The sequence below is a fragment of the Pongo abelii genome, chromosome 19 (assembly GCF_028885655.2).
Source record: "Pongo abelii isolate AG06213 chromosome 19, NHGRI_mPonAbe1-v2.0_pri, whole genome shotgun sequence".
Classification (NCBI taxonomy): Eukaryota; Metazoa; Chordata; class Mammalia; order Primates; family Hominidae; genus Pongo; species Pongo abelii.
In genome coordinates, this window is record NC_072004.2 from 45019838 (window position 1) to 45033008 (window position 13171).

The following is a 13171-nucleotide window of genomic DNA, read 5'->3' on the forward strand; positions in this document are numbered from 1 at the left end:
CCAGCATCTGGTGCCCAGGCCTAGCTCTTTCTGGAACCATCTGACTTCAAAGTTGCTCATGTGCCTGGCTGCCTTTCCTCTTGTCAGAGTCTGTTTAGGGAGCTGGTATCTCACTCAGCCTGGGCCATTTCCGAACTAGTCCTTCTGGTTAGTTCCAGCTCCCTGGCCTGGGAGCAACTCTTATCTACTTTCATTCTATTAGACTTTTCCCTCCTTTATTTTTCTCTTTTGAAAAATAAAAACAGGATTATTGATTATTTTCCCTTTGAGTATAAAAGAAGTTTATATTCATGTAAAAAGTCAGATATTATAGAAAGATGTAAAAAAAAGTAAACTCTCTGACAGTAAAATGAGTTTGGCAAAACAACATAAAAAATTAACAACAGCCAGGCACAGTGGCTCACACCTGTAATCCCAGCACTTTGGGAGACCGAGGCGGGTGGATCACTTCAGGCCAGGAGTTCGAGACCAGATGGGGCAACATGGCAAAACCTTGTCTCTAATAAAAATACAAAAATTAGCCAGGCATGGTGGTGTGCACCTGTAGTCCCAGCTACTCAGGAGGCTGAGGCAGGAGAATCACTTGAACTTGAGAGGCAGAGATTGCAGTGAGCAGAGATTGTGCCACTGCACTCCAGCCTGGACAACAGAGTGAGACTCTGTCTCAAAAAAAAAAAAAAATTAACAACATAAAAATAACACTCTCTCTATAATCATATAATCCAGAGCTATTTGATATTACTATTTGGAATATTTTCTTCCAGATTTTTCTATGCATATACGTATAGATTAATTTTTATAAAAATGGACTTAGTTTTTAAATTCTGGTTTAAAAGAACTTTTAAAAGTTCGTTTTTAAGTATCCACATTAGATCTCAGATTTATATATATAGTTTGCATCCAGTACTTTTTTGGGTAACACAAATATTAATACGGCCAAGTATCAACCACATTCCACTTCTGTGTTAAAAACAAGTTTCTATTTGTAATGCACCACATTCCTGAACTGTTGTAAGAAAACCTTCTTGGAATTAGTGTGTGAATGTTTTTAAAAAAAACATTGCTTAGGCCAGGCGCGGTGGCTCATGCCTGTAATCCCAGCACTTTGGGAGGCCTAGGCGGGCAGATCACCTGAGGTCTGGAGTTCAAGACCGGCCTGGCCAACATGGTGAAACTCCGTCTTTACTAAAAATGCAAAAATTAGCTGGGTGTGGTTGTGCACACCTGTAATCCCAGCTACTCAGGAGGCTGTGGCAGGACAATTGCTTGAACCCAGGAGGCAGAGATTGCAGTGAGCTGATGTGTCCAGAATTGGTTCCTTCTGGTGGGTTATTTGTCTCGCTGACTTCAATAATGAAGCCATGGACCCTCGTGGTGAGTGTTACAGTTCTTAAAGATGGTGTGTCTGGAGTTTGCTCCTTCAGATGTTCAGATGTGTCTGGAGTTTGTTCCTTCAGATGTTCAGATGTGTCTGGAGTTTCTTCCTTCTGGTGGGTTCGTGGTCTTGCTTGACTTCAGGAGTGAAGGTGCAGACCTTTGCAGTGAGTGTTACAGCTATTAAAGGTGGCATGTCCCGAGTTGTTTCTTCCGTCTGATGGGTTGGTGGTCTCGGTTACTTCAGGAGTGAAGCCGCAGACCTTCGCAGTGAGTGTTACAGCTCTTAAAGGTGGCGTATCTGGAGTTGTTTGTTCCTCCCCATGGGCTCATGGTCTCGCTGACTTCAGGAGTGAAGCTGCAGGCCTTTGCAATGAGTTTTACAGCTCATAAAGGTAGTACAGACTCAAAGAGTGAGCAGCAGCAAGATTTATTGTGAAGAAGGAAAGAACAAAGCTTCCACAGTGTGGAAGGGGACCTAAGTGGCTTGCCACTGCTGGCTTGGGTGGCCAGCTTTTATTCCCTTATTTGGCCCCACCCACATCCTGCTGATTGGTCCATTTTACAGAGCACTAATTGGTCTATTTTACAGAGTGCTGATTGGTCCATTTTTATAGAGTGCTGATTAGGTGTGTTTACAAACCTTTAGCTAGATACAGAGTGCTGATTGGTGCATTTACAATCCTCTAGCTAGACAGAAAAGTTATCCAAGTCCCCACTTGACTCAGGAAGTCCAGCTGGCTTTACCTCTCAATCCCCTCTCTAAACAGGACACCCCAACTGCTGTTGGGAATTGGGTGATGACTGCTCTAGCTACTTCCTGTGGGATGGGGCAAAGAAGGGGCCCTGCAGTTGTAGTTTCCTCCAGAGGGGAACCCTTTAGGCCAGTGAAAGGGCCAATGGGTCGGTCCAGGGGTCCTTGGTAGAACTTGTTAGTTGAGCTCATTTAGGGTTCCATTTGTAAGACCATCTGTAGCTTGATGGCCTTGATCCTAGAGGAAACAAATTTGACAAGGAGGTTAAAAATACAAGGTCTGAAGGCTAGTAATAGCAAGATGGCTGCCACAGGACCTAGAAAGGGAAGAAACCATGTTGCCCAACTCCAGAGGTTGGTATAAGAGTTTGAAAGGCATCTGATTTCAGAAGCCTTTTCCTGTAAACACTGGGTGACATCTTGTACTATCCTGGCTGGTTAGTGTAAAAACAATACTCTTCCCCTAAGAAGGTGCAGAATCCTCCTTTCTCCACAGTGAGAAGGTCTAGGCCTCAGCAGTTTTGGAGAGTCACTGCTGCCAAAGAGTCTATTTGGGGTTGTAGAGTAAGGATAGATTTCATTATTTCTTGCAAACTGAGAAATCCTTTGAGAGTGTGTGGTAGTAGGATAACGAAGTAGATAAACTGGCTATTCTGGTTCCTGTAGCAGTAGCTATTCCTAACCCTATAAATAGGGGTATTAGTTGTCTGGCTCTGCGCTGACAGACTTGAGATTTGAGGGGTTCTGATAGGGTCTGATTTCCTGGGGCAATGTTAATGTTGAGACTTAGAAAGACTAAGGTGCAGGTGCCTGTCCAGTTAGTCGGGAGGCAGATATAGGTTGATGTTCCACATAAGACTATACCTTGGCTGGGTAGAGAGAACTGGTTGTGTATGTTAAAAAGGTGTGTGAGTTTGTTGTTTTCATTTTCCCATACTCCTAGAGTACTTGCCAAGGTAGCTCTGGTGAGTGGCTGGAAAGGGGTGTTGGGAGCAAACTGAGTGGCTCCCTGTGTTCTATTTTCCCATTGGAGACAAAACCATTTTCTATCTACTAGGAATCATTTGAGAGTGATTGAAAGAGGGGATGAGAAGGCATTCACTAGTGGTGGGGGCGCTGCTGCAGGGGGTCCGGGGTGAATGGTCATGCAGGGAGCATGTTTGTCATTATAACCTGGACTGTTTGTTAAGTAGGGAGGAGGTGATGATTTTTGGGGGCCCTGAGAAGCAGACAAGCCATCTGAATGGAGCTGTTTGGGTGACTCAGAAGTTACTATGATCAGTTGGGGCTTGAGGTTGTAGGGTGTAATTACACTGATGGGGTAGTAGGTGCCCCAGGGGCAGGCCTGATAACAGGTTGCATTGGACACATAAAGGGGCTTGGAAATTTAAGATAGTATTCATAGTTACATGGCCATGTATGGGCTTTTCATTGCTTGTGTAATAGGTGAGGTTGGAAGTGTAAGAATGTAAAAGTTGGATTGCATGTCCTGTTAGGGTATTCTTGGTCCTATCAGAGATGGGGAAGTTGGCTAATGATTGCATATTTAGAATTTGGAAAGGGTCTTTTCCTTCATAATGAGGGTGTTAGGTTAAGTTGATAAAGACCCAGTTTTTTGCAGGAATCGGAGTGGCAACATAAGCAGAAGTTGATAGAGAGATACAAAGCCAACAGTCATTTGTCAGGGAAGGATTGGACTAGTTTAACAGAGAGTGGGTTAAGTTGAGAGTCTTATAGAGGTAATTAGGAGCTGGTGGAAGGGGAGGGGTGATTCTATGAGGTATCCAAGGAAGCAGGAGGAATAGATAGGCAAAGAGTAAATAGGAAGGTAAAGAGGGTGCTCTGGAAGATGAGATCATTTTATTCAGTCTGAGTTAAACGTAGGAGTAAATTGCTGTCAGAAGGAAGGAAGATAGAAAGAAAGAAGGTTGATGTGATTAGGATTTTCATCCTGGCAGGAGCTACAGTATAATCCTACTGCAAAGAGTATGGTTAGTATGCTGCTTAATAATATGATGAAATAGTAAAAGGATTCCATTAAAGGGGCAAGGAGAGGTGTTAAAGATAAAGATTATGAAGGCCTTCACTTATCTTTTTTAAGGAGGAAGGGGTGTTTCTTCAGGATCAGTTGTAGGAGCCTTTTTAATCTGGGATGTTTCCTTCTGAAATAGGAGATGAAAGTCCTCCAATGGTTCGCAGGTGTATCGAGGCTGGTCTGGCTGATCTTGGGACTCCTGATCTGACGGTCCTGCAGGTTCCTCAAGGGGTGTCCAAAATTTAATTCACATGTGGTGAATCCAAGATTCCACCCCTGCCACCTTAACTGCAGTGGGGGTAGAGAAGATTACCAAGGATGGTCCTTCCCACAAAGAGTGCATAGATGAGGAGGTAGAGAGGAGAGATTTGACCAACACTAGATCTCCTGGTTGAAACAACTCTACTCTGTTCCCTTTTCTTTGTGACATCCTTTAGGTAGTTTTTCAAGGTTTTGTTGATATTTTGCCAAAGAAGTTATATCTTTGACCAAGTTGGCCATTTCCTAATCAAGTAGGAGGTCATTTGTGAGAAAAGGTCATCGATACAACATTTCATATGGACTGAGCCCCATTTTGTGAGGAGAATTTCGGGTTCTCAACAAGGCCATGGGCAAAAGAGTAGGCCATGGGAGATGAGTTTCTTGTGTTAGTTTCCTTAAGTGCCTCTTGATGTTTCATTTGCCTTCTCGACCTTCCCTGAGGATTGTGGCCTCCAGGCGCAGTAAAGGTGATATTGTATCCCTGGCGCCCTGGAAATTCCCTAGGTTATTGTGATTTTAAAACCTGGACCATTGCCACTCTGTAAGCTTTGGGAAAGCCCAAATCTAGGAATCATTTCATGAATTAGGACTTTAATCACTTCCTGAGACTTCTCTGTCCTGCAGGGGAAAGCTTCTATCCAATTTGTAAAGGTATCAACACAGACCAACAAGAATTGAAATCCCTTTGACTTAGGCATATGGGTGAAGTCTAACTGCCAGTCCTCTCCAGGATAGTGACCTATTCTTTGTTCCCCCAAAGGGGCCTTATGATGGACCAAGAGATTATTCCTTTGGCACACCTCACAGGCTTTGACTGTCTGTCAGATGGTCTGGAGATTTGGCCCTGTAAATAGGGATTTGGCCATTTGATGAGTGTTTTCAATACCCATATGAAAAATTTGGTGGAGGGTTTTAAGTATTTTCCACTGGCTGGCCTCAGGTATAAGTATCTTTCCTTCTTCTGTCATTAACCACCCCGAGGGGAGAAAACTATGCCCCCATGAAAGTCCCCATTCTGTTTCAGTTGGGGAATACTGGGGCTTAATCTCTTGGAGGGGGTTGTTCCATACCAAGGGTCCTTCCACAGGTATTTCTAGTGGGAGGTTCTACCTGACAGCAATTTTGGCCTCAGCATCTGCCTGACAGTTTCCTTCTGCCTTTTGTCCTTTACCTTTCTGATGGCTTTGACAGTGTAAGACTGCCACCTCCTTGGGTTTTTGCACTGTGTGCAATAACTCCATAATTTCCTTGTGGTATTTAACGGGGGTTCCCCCAGAGGTTAAGAACTCCCTTTCTTTCCATATTGCAGCATGGGCATGTAACATTTGATAAGCATACTTGCTATCTGTATACACATTTATTCTCTTTCTCTTTCCTAGTTCTAAGGCTCGGGTAAGTGCACTAGTTCTGCTAATTGGGTGCTGGTCCCTGGGAGAAGAGGCTTACTTTCAAGTACGGTTACATCACTAACTGGCATAATCTGCCCTTTGTATTCCATTCTCCACAAATGAACTTCCATCAGTATATAGGTTAAGGTCAGGATTAGCTAAGGGGACTTCTAAGTGATCATCTCAGGTGGCATAAGTCTGGACTATAATTTGTTGGCAGTCATGCTCGATTGATTGCTCATCCTCTGGGAGAAAAGTGGCAGGGTTGAAGGCCATGCATGTATGCATCTGAAGCACTGGTCTTTCAAGGAGTAGCAGCTGGTATCTAAGTAGATGGTTGTCTGATAGCCATAAACTCCCTTTGGCACCTAGTATGCCATTTACATCACAAGTAGTCCAGACAGTGAGATCCTTTCCTTGTATTATTTTGATAGCCTCTGACACTAAGATGACCACTGCCACAACTACCCATAAACAGTGAGGCCAGCCTTTTGCTACTACATCAATTTCCTCACTTAGGTGTGCCACTGGTTGTGGGGTTGTCCCATGAGTCTGAGTAAGGACCCCAAGAGCTATCCCTACTCTCTCTGTGATGTTTAAAGAGAAGTTTTGTCCTGTGGGAAGGCTTAAAGCTGGAGCTTGCACTGGAGCTTGCTTTAAGGTTTTGAAGGCTGTTTCTGCCCCTGGTTCCCATTCTACTAGATGAGTATTTGCCCTCTGGGTCTCCTTGATTAGAGTATAGAGGGGCCTGGCTATGTTGCCATATCTGGGGATCCATAGTCAGCAAAAACCAGTGATTCCAAGGAACCCCCACAACTGTTTTAACATCTTAGGGCAAGGATAAACCAGTATAGGCTGTATTCATTCCTTGCTGAGGGCCCTGGTCCCTCTGGATAAGATTAGGCCTATATATTTGACCTGCTGTAGGTAAAGCTGTGCCTTCGACCTAGACGTCTTGTACCCTTGATTAGCTAGAAAGTTCAAGAGATCTAGAGTAGCCTGCTGACATGAGGCTTCCAAACTGGTAGCCAAAAGTAAATCATCCACATACTGAAGAACCAGAGTGCCTGGACTTGAGAAGTGGTCTAGATCTTGGGCCATGGCCTGACCAAACAGATGGGGGCTATCCCTAAACCCTTGGGGCAAGACTGTCCACATAAGTTGGGATGTGTGGTCTGTGGGATCCTCAAAGACAAAGAGAAACTGGGATTCAGAGTGCAGGGGAATACAGAAGGAGACATCCTTGAGGTCCAGAACAGTGAACCATTCTGCTTCCTCTAGTATTTGAGAGAACAGGGTATAGGGGTTGGGTACAACTGGGTATAGAGGAATTACTTCCTCATTGATGAGTCTAAGATTTTGCACTAGTCTCTACTGACCATTCAGTTTTTGTACTCCTAGAATTGGGGTGTTGCAGGGACAGCTGCATTTCCTTACTAAGCCTTGAGCTTTTAAATGTTTAACAATACCCTGTAATCCTTTATGAGCTTCAGGCCTTAAGGGATATTGCCTTTGATAAGGAAAAGTGGTGGGGTCTTTTAGCCTGATTTGGACTGGGCAGGCATTTTTTGCCCTTCCAAATTGTCCTACCAATGCACAGACTCCAGGGTTGATTCCCTCCTCAAGTACAGGAAAACACATGGGTGAATTCTTCCCCATATTCATGTAGATAATAGCTCCAGCTTTGGCTAATATATCTCTCCCTAATAAGGGTGTGGGACTTTCAGGCATGACAAGAAAGGCATGTGAAAAGAGCAAAGTCTCCCAATTACAACTGAGGAGGTGGGAGAAATACCTGGTTACAGGCTGTCCCAGGATTCCTTGGATGGTAACGGACCTTGAGGACAGTTGTCCAGAACAAGAGATTAACACTGAGAAGGCCATGCCAGTGTCCAGGAGGAAGTCAATTTCCTGGCCCTCAATGGTTAAACATACCCAGGGCTGAGTAAGGGTGATGACATGAGCTGGCACTTGCCCCAGGCACCCACAGTCCTGTTGTTGAATCATCTGACTGGGGGCTTCTGGGCCAGAGAACCTTTGTCCTCTGGGGCAGTGTGCCTTCTAGTGATTCCCTCAGCATAGTGGACATGGGTGAGGGGGCAGCTTGTTTCTTGTTGGACAATCTTTTTTAAGGTGCCCTTGTAAGCCACACTGATATCAAGCCCCACTGGGTGATTGGCCTCCTCCATTTTCTGTCCTCTCTGAACCACCAAGATTTGTTTGTCTAAGGGCCATGACTAAGGCTGCTGCATTTCTCTGATCTCAGTTTTCCTTTTGGGCCTATTCCTCTTGGTACCTATTATAGAACACCAATGTTGCCAGGTTTAATAATGCCTCCAGATTTTTTTCAGGTCCTAGGGCTCACTTTTGGAGCTTTCTTCTGATATCTGCAGCTAATTGGGTAATAAACTTATCTTTTAGAATCAACTGACCCTTCAGTGGGTTGGGTGACAGGGGAGTATATTTTCTTAAGGCCTCCTGTAGCTGCTTGAGGAAAGCAGAAGGATTTTCTTCCTTTCCCTGAGTTATGGTAGACATCATTGAAAAATTCATGGGCTTTTTCCTAATTCTCCTTCGTCCTTCTAGAACACAGGTCAAAAGATGTTTGCGACTCCAGTCCCCATGATCTGAGTCAAGATCCCAGTGGGGATCCATACTGGGGTTGGCTTGCTGACCAGTAGGGAATTTGTCCCTTTCTTCGGCTGTCATTCTATCACTTACTTGACTAAAATACCAGCATCTCCAAACCCTTGGGCTGCAGCTAAAGCTGCATTCTTTCATTAAAGACCAGGGTTTGATCTAACAATAGCATGACATCTCTCCAAGTGAGATCGAAGGTTTGCCCTAGACCCTGTAGGACATCTATGTACCTATCAGGATCATCTGAAAACCTCCCCAGGTCTACCTTGATCTGCTTTAAATCAGAGAGGGAGAAGGGGATATGTACCCAGGTTGGGCCAAATTTCCCTCCCCCTACAGCTTGAAGGGGACATATCAAATAGCCCAGGGGTTTTTGTGGTCCTTTGGAGGTTTCTTTGCTTATTTGCTTCTGAGCAGGGGAGATTAGAGGAGGCTTATCACTAATAGGAAGAGGAGCTATAGGGAAGCTAGGATATGGGGGTACGCTGAGAGGTCCTCCTGTGGGATGTAAATTGCAAGCTTTGCATAGTTGTGTATTCTCCTTCAATGAAAAGAAATCTTGGACATAAGGTATTTCACTCCATTTGCCTTCCCTCTTACAGAAAAGGTCAAGCTGCAGGATAGTATTGTAATGTAAACTTCCCGCAGGTGGCCATTTTTTCCCATCAGAGAGAGAATATTAGGGCCAAGCCATAATGCAGAAAAAAATGAGCTGCCTCTTTTTCAGGGTTTGTGGGTCAAATTGGTCCCAATGGCTTACAATGCATTTCAAGGGTGAGCCTGATGATGCCTGAGTGTTTCCCATCTAAAAGACAAAACCGCCCACAGTTTTGGTTGGTTTGTTTCTCCCCCTGCCCAAGAACCCACAACAGTCCCAGGACCCTGCTGATCGGAATAGTCATGCTCACCAACACAGCAGCAGAAACACCTCTTGCCCAGGAATCCACAATGGTCCCCAGACACTGCTGATCAGAATAGTTGTGCTCACCAACACAGCAGCAGAAACACTAGTTTTCTTCCTAGACCACAAGGAGGACTGAGGAAGGTCGGATTTAGTGACCCTTACTGACACATCCTTGAAAACCTGCACCCTTGCCTGACCTCCTAGACCACAAGGAGGACTGAGGAAGGTTGGATTTAGTGGCCCTTACTGACACATCCTCAAAAACCTGCACCCTTGCCTGTCCTCCTAGACCACAAAGAGGAAAGAGAAAAATCAGATTTAGTGGCCCTTACTGACACATTCTTGAAAACCTGTTAGAGTCCTGTTTTCCTGTTAGTGTTGAGACTTTATTTGTGTCCTATGTAGATGTTATGCCCCAAAAATGAAGTGGAGGGCCACACTCTGAGGGAGAGAAGGGAGCTCCAGAGTTGGAAGAGTCATGCCTTTTGTCCTCACTGTATGAATAGGAATGATACAATTTCTGAGGCTCCCCATATCCTAGCTTCAGGAATAGCTTTTGTTAGGCCTGCTTGTCTGAGGAGGGATCCTAAAATTCCAGATGATCCCCCCTATGATGGGGCTTTGGGCAAAAATTATGTCTTTCTTATTGGTGAGCCCGGGTGCCTAAAGAAGGTAACAGAGTCCTGAAGTTTATACTAGAAATCATACTTACAGGAGAAACTAGAAAAGCACCAGAGACAGGGAGTGGTTTTTAGAAGTGGGACTATCCTCAGAGAAAAGGAGAGAGGAAGTTTGTCTGACAGGCATTAGGACCCAGGAGGCAAGGGTCAGGATAGATAGGATAGATGGGCAAGTCTCACTTGGGTGACATGACTTTGAGAGTTCCACTCATGGCCTCAGGGTCAACCAACTTGTTATCAGGACCCCAGAGCTGAAGGGCTTTCCTCTCTGTCAACCCTTGGCTCAGCCCAGAAGCACAGGACATGTGAAAGCTGGTTCCAGGCAAACCAATGCTCCCAACTCTGAAGAGTCAGGGGTTGTTAGAGAGCCCTTTCCCAGAAAGCCAGACATCCATGTCTTCAGTCTGGCAGCCATGCTGGTTGCTTTTAACTGGCCAACAGGTGCCTGGTATTTAGCCCCTGAATTCTAAGGAAAAATAGGACAGAATAGCAAGTGAAAAGGGTCTGATGGTACTCACCCCTTGGCGATAGGCGATAATCCCTTCATGGTTGCCAAAATGTGTCCAGAATTGGTCCCTTCCAGTGAGTTACTGGTCTTGCTGACTTCAAGAATGAAGCTGCAGACCCTCGTGATGAGTGTTACAGTTTTTAAAGGTGGTGTGTCTGGAGTTTGTTCCTTCAGATGTTCAGATGTGTCTGGAGTTTCTTCCTTCTGGTGGGTTCATGGTCTTGCTTGGCTTCAGGAGTGAAGCTGCAGACCTTTACAGTGTTACAGCTCTTAAAGGTGGCATGTCTGGAGTTGTTTCTTCCTTCTGGTGGGTTTGTGGTCTCACTGACTTTAGGAGTGAAGCCGCAGAACTTTGCAGTGAGTGTTACAGCTCATAAAGGTAGTGTGGATCCAAAGAGTGAGCAGCAGCAAGATTTATTGTGAAGAGTGAAAGAACAAATCTTCCACAGCATGGAAGGGGACCTGAGCAGGTTGCCTCTGCTGGCTCCAGTGGCCAGCTTTTATTCCCTCATTTGGCCCCACCCATGTCCTGCTGATTGGTCTATTTTACAGAGCGCTGATTGGTCCATTTTACAGAGTGCTATGCTGATTGCTGCATTTTTCCAGAGTGCTGATTGCTGCATTTACAAACCTTTAGCTAGACACAGAGCACTGATTGGTGCATTTTTACAGAGTGCTGATTGGTGTGTTTATAAACCTTTAGCTAGACACAGAGAGCTGATTTGTGCATTTTTACAGAGTGCTGATTGGTGCATTTACAAACTTTTAGCTAGACACAGAGCACTGATTGGTGTATTTACAAACCTCTAGCTAGACAGAAAAGTTCTCCAAGTACCCACTCGACCTAGGAAATCCATCTGGCTTCACATCTCACTGAGATTGCGCCACTGTACTCCAGCCTGGGTGACAGAGTGAGACTCCATCTCAAAAAAAGAAAAAAAAACCCAAAACCATTGCTTAATAAATAATACCATCGCCCCCCAAAGACACATTCTGAAAAGGTAAGAAAGCTGGTGGAAAACTTCAGTTCATATCTAGTCCTTAAAATCTTTGAGAATCAAGATTTCAGTCACCACTAGGCTATATCAATGTATAATCCATTCACTTAACTCAGCATTTCCATATAGCCAGAGCTTTGCTTCTCATTTATAAAATTATTTTGACTATAATTGTAAGTTATTATTATTATTATTATTATTATTATTATTATTATTAATATTGTGAGACAGGGTCTCACTCTGGCGTCCAGGCTGGGATGCAATGGCATAATCATGGCTCACTCTTACCTCAACCACCGGGCTCAGGTGATCCTCCCACCTCAGCCTCTCAGGTAGCTGGGACATGGTGGCATGTGCCACCATGCCTGGCTAATTTTTTGTACTTTTTGTATTTTTTGTAGAGACAGGGTTTTGTCATGTTGACCAGTCTGGTCTTGAACTCCTGGACTCTAGTGATCTGCCTGCCTCAGCCTCCCAAAGTGCTGGGATTACAACTTGAGTCACCATGCCTGGCAAGTTTTGATTAATTGTAACATGGCAACATATTGACAAATCATTACTGATACAGAATTTTCAGTCTGCTAGATATTACAAATTGTAAGTGTAATGAAGCTGCATTTCATTGACAACAGCTGCACTTCATTAACGTCGGGTGACCCATGGACAAATGAATCCACTGGTCATACGATGTCTCTCTCTTTTTTCTTTTTTTTTCCCAAGACAGAGTCTTGCTCTGTCACCCAGGCTGGAGTGCAGTAGCATGATCTCAGCTCACTGCAACCTCTGCTTCCTGAGTTCAAGCAATGCTCCTGCCTCAGCCTCCTGAGTAGCTGGAATTACAAGCACCCGCCACCGTGCCTGGCTACTTTTTGTATTTTTAGTAGAGACAGGGTTTCACTATGTTGGCCAGGCTTGTCTCGAACTCCTGACCTCGTGATCTGCCCGCCTCACCTCCCAAAGTGCTGGGATTACAGGAGTGAGCCACTGCGCCCAGCTGATGTCTGTTAAAGTAAGCTTGTGATACTTGAACCAGGGAACTGTGGCAATCAGGAAACTGTTGACCATGGACAACCAGTGAATATTTAAGTACAGGCTAGAATCTATGCTTAAGTAAGTGGGTGATTAGTTGAAGGAATACAAATTGTAACCAAGTAAGAATGTTTTCTCAGAGCTCACATATAATTAGAATCAGAGTCAGATGAAAAAAGAAGGCATAGAATAGCCTCATTCATGTAGGAAGTTATCCTAATTGCCAGTACTGATGTAGCAAGTTCTGACCAAGCGATTATGAATCATGTCAATCAATAACTTGTAATGCTGACTTATAAAGGACATTGACACTGGGCTCAGTGGCTCCCATCTGTAATCCCAGCTACTTGGGAGGCTGAGGCGAGGAATGAGTGCAGAGTGGGGCCTTGTGTGCAACCCAAATCTTGCTCCTGGGAGCCCCTCGAGTGGTACTTTTAAAGAAAAAAGATGGGGTCTCACTTTAGCTGGGTGTGGTGCCTCACACCTATAGTCCCAGCTCCTCAAGAGGCTGAGGTAGAAGGATCACTTGAGCCCAGGAGTCCAAGACTTCAGTGAACTATGGTTGCGCACTGTACTCCAGCCTGGGTGACAAAGCAAGAC

General features: G+C 44.7%; 1 long non-coding RNA gene across 1 annotated transcript; it reads right to left on the reverse strand.

Annotated features, from left to right (window-relative positions):
• Positions 1-1788: 1788 nt before the first annotated feature.
• Positions 1789-11205, reverse strand: LOC129051077 (uncharacterized). Its single transcript, XR_008515110.1, has 2 exons — positions 10555-11205; positions 1789-4451 (listed from the first exon to the last, which is right to left on the reverse strand). It is a non-coding gene; the product is annotated as an uncharacterized LOC129051077 (long non-coding RNA).
• Between the last annotated feature and the right edge of the window lie 1966 nt (positions 11206-13171).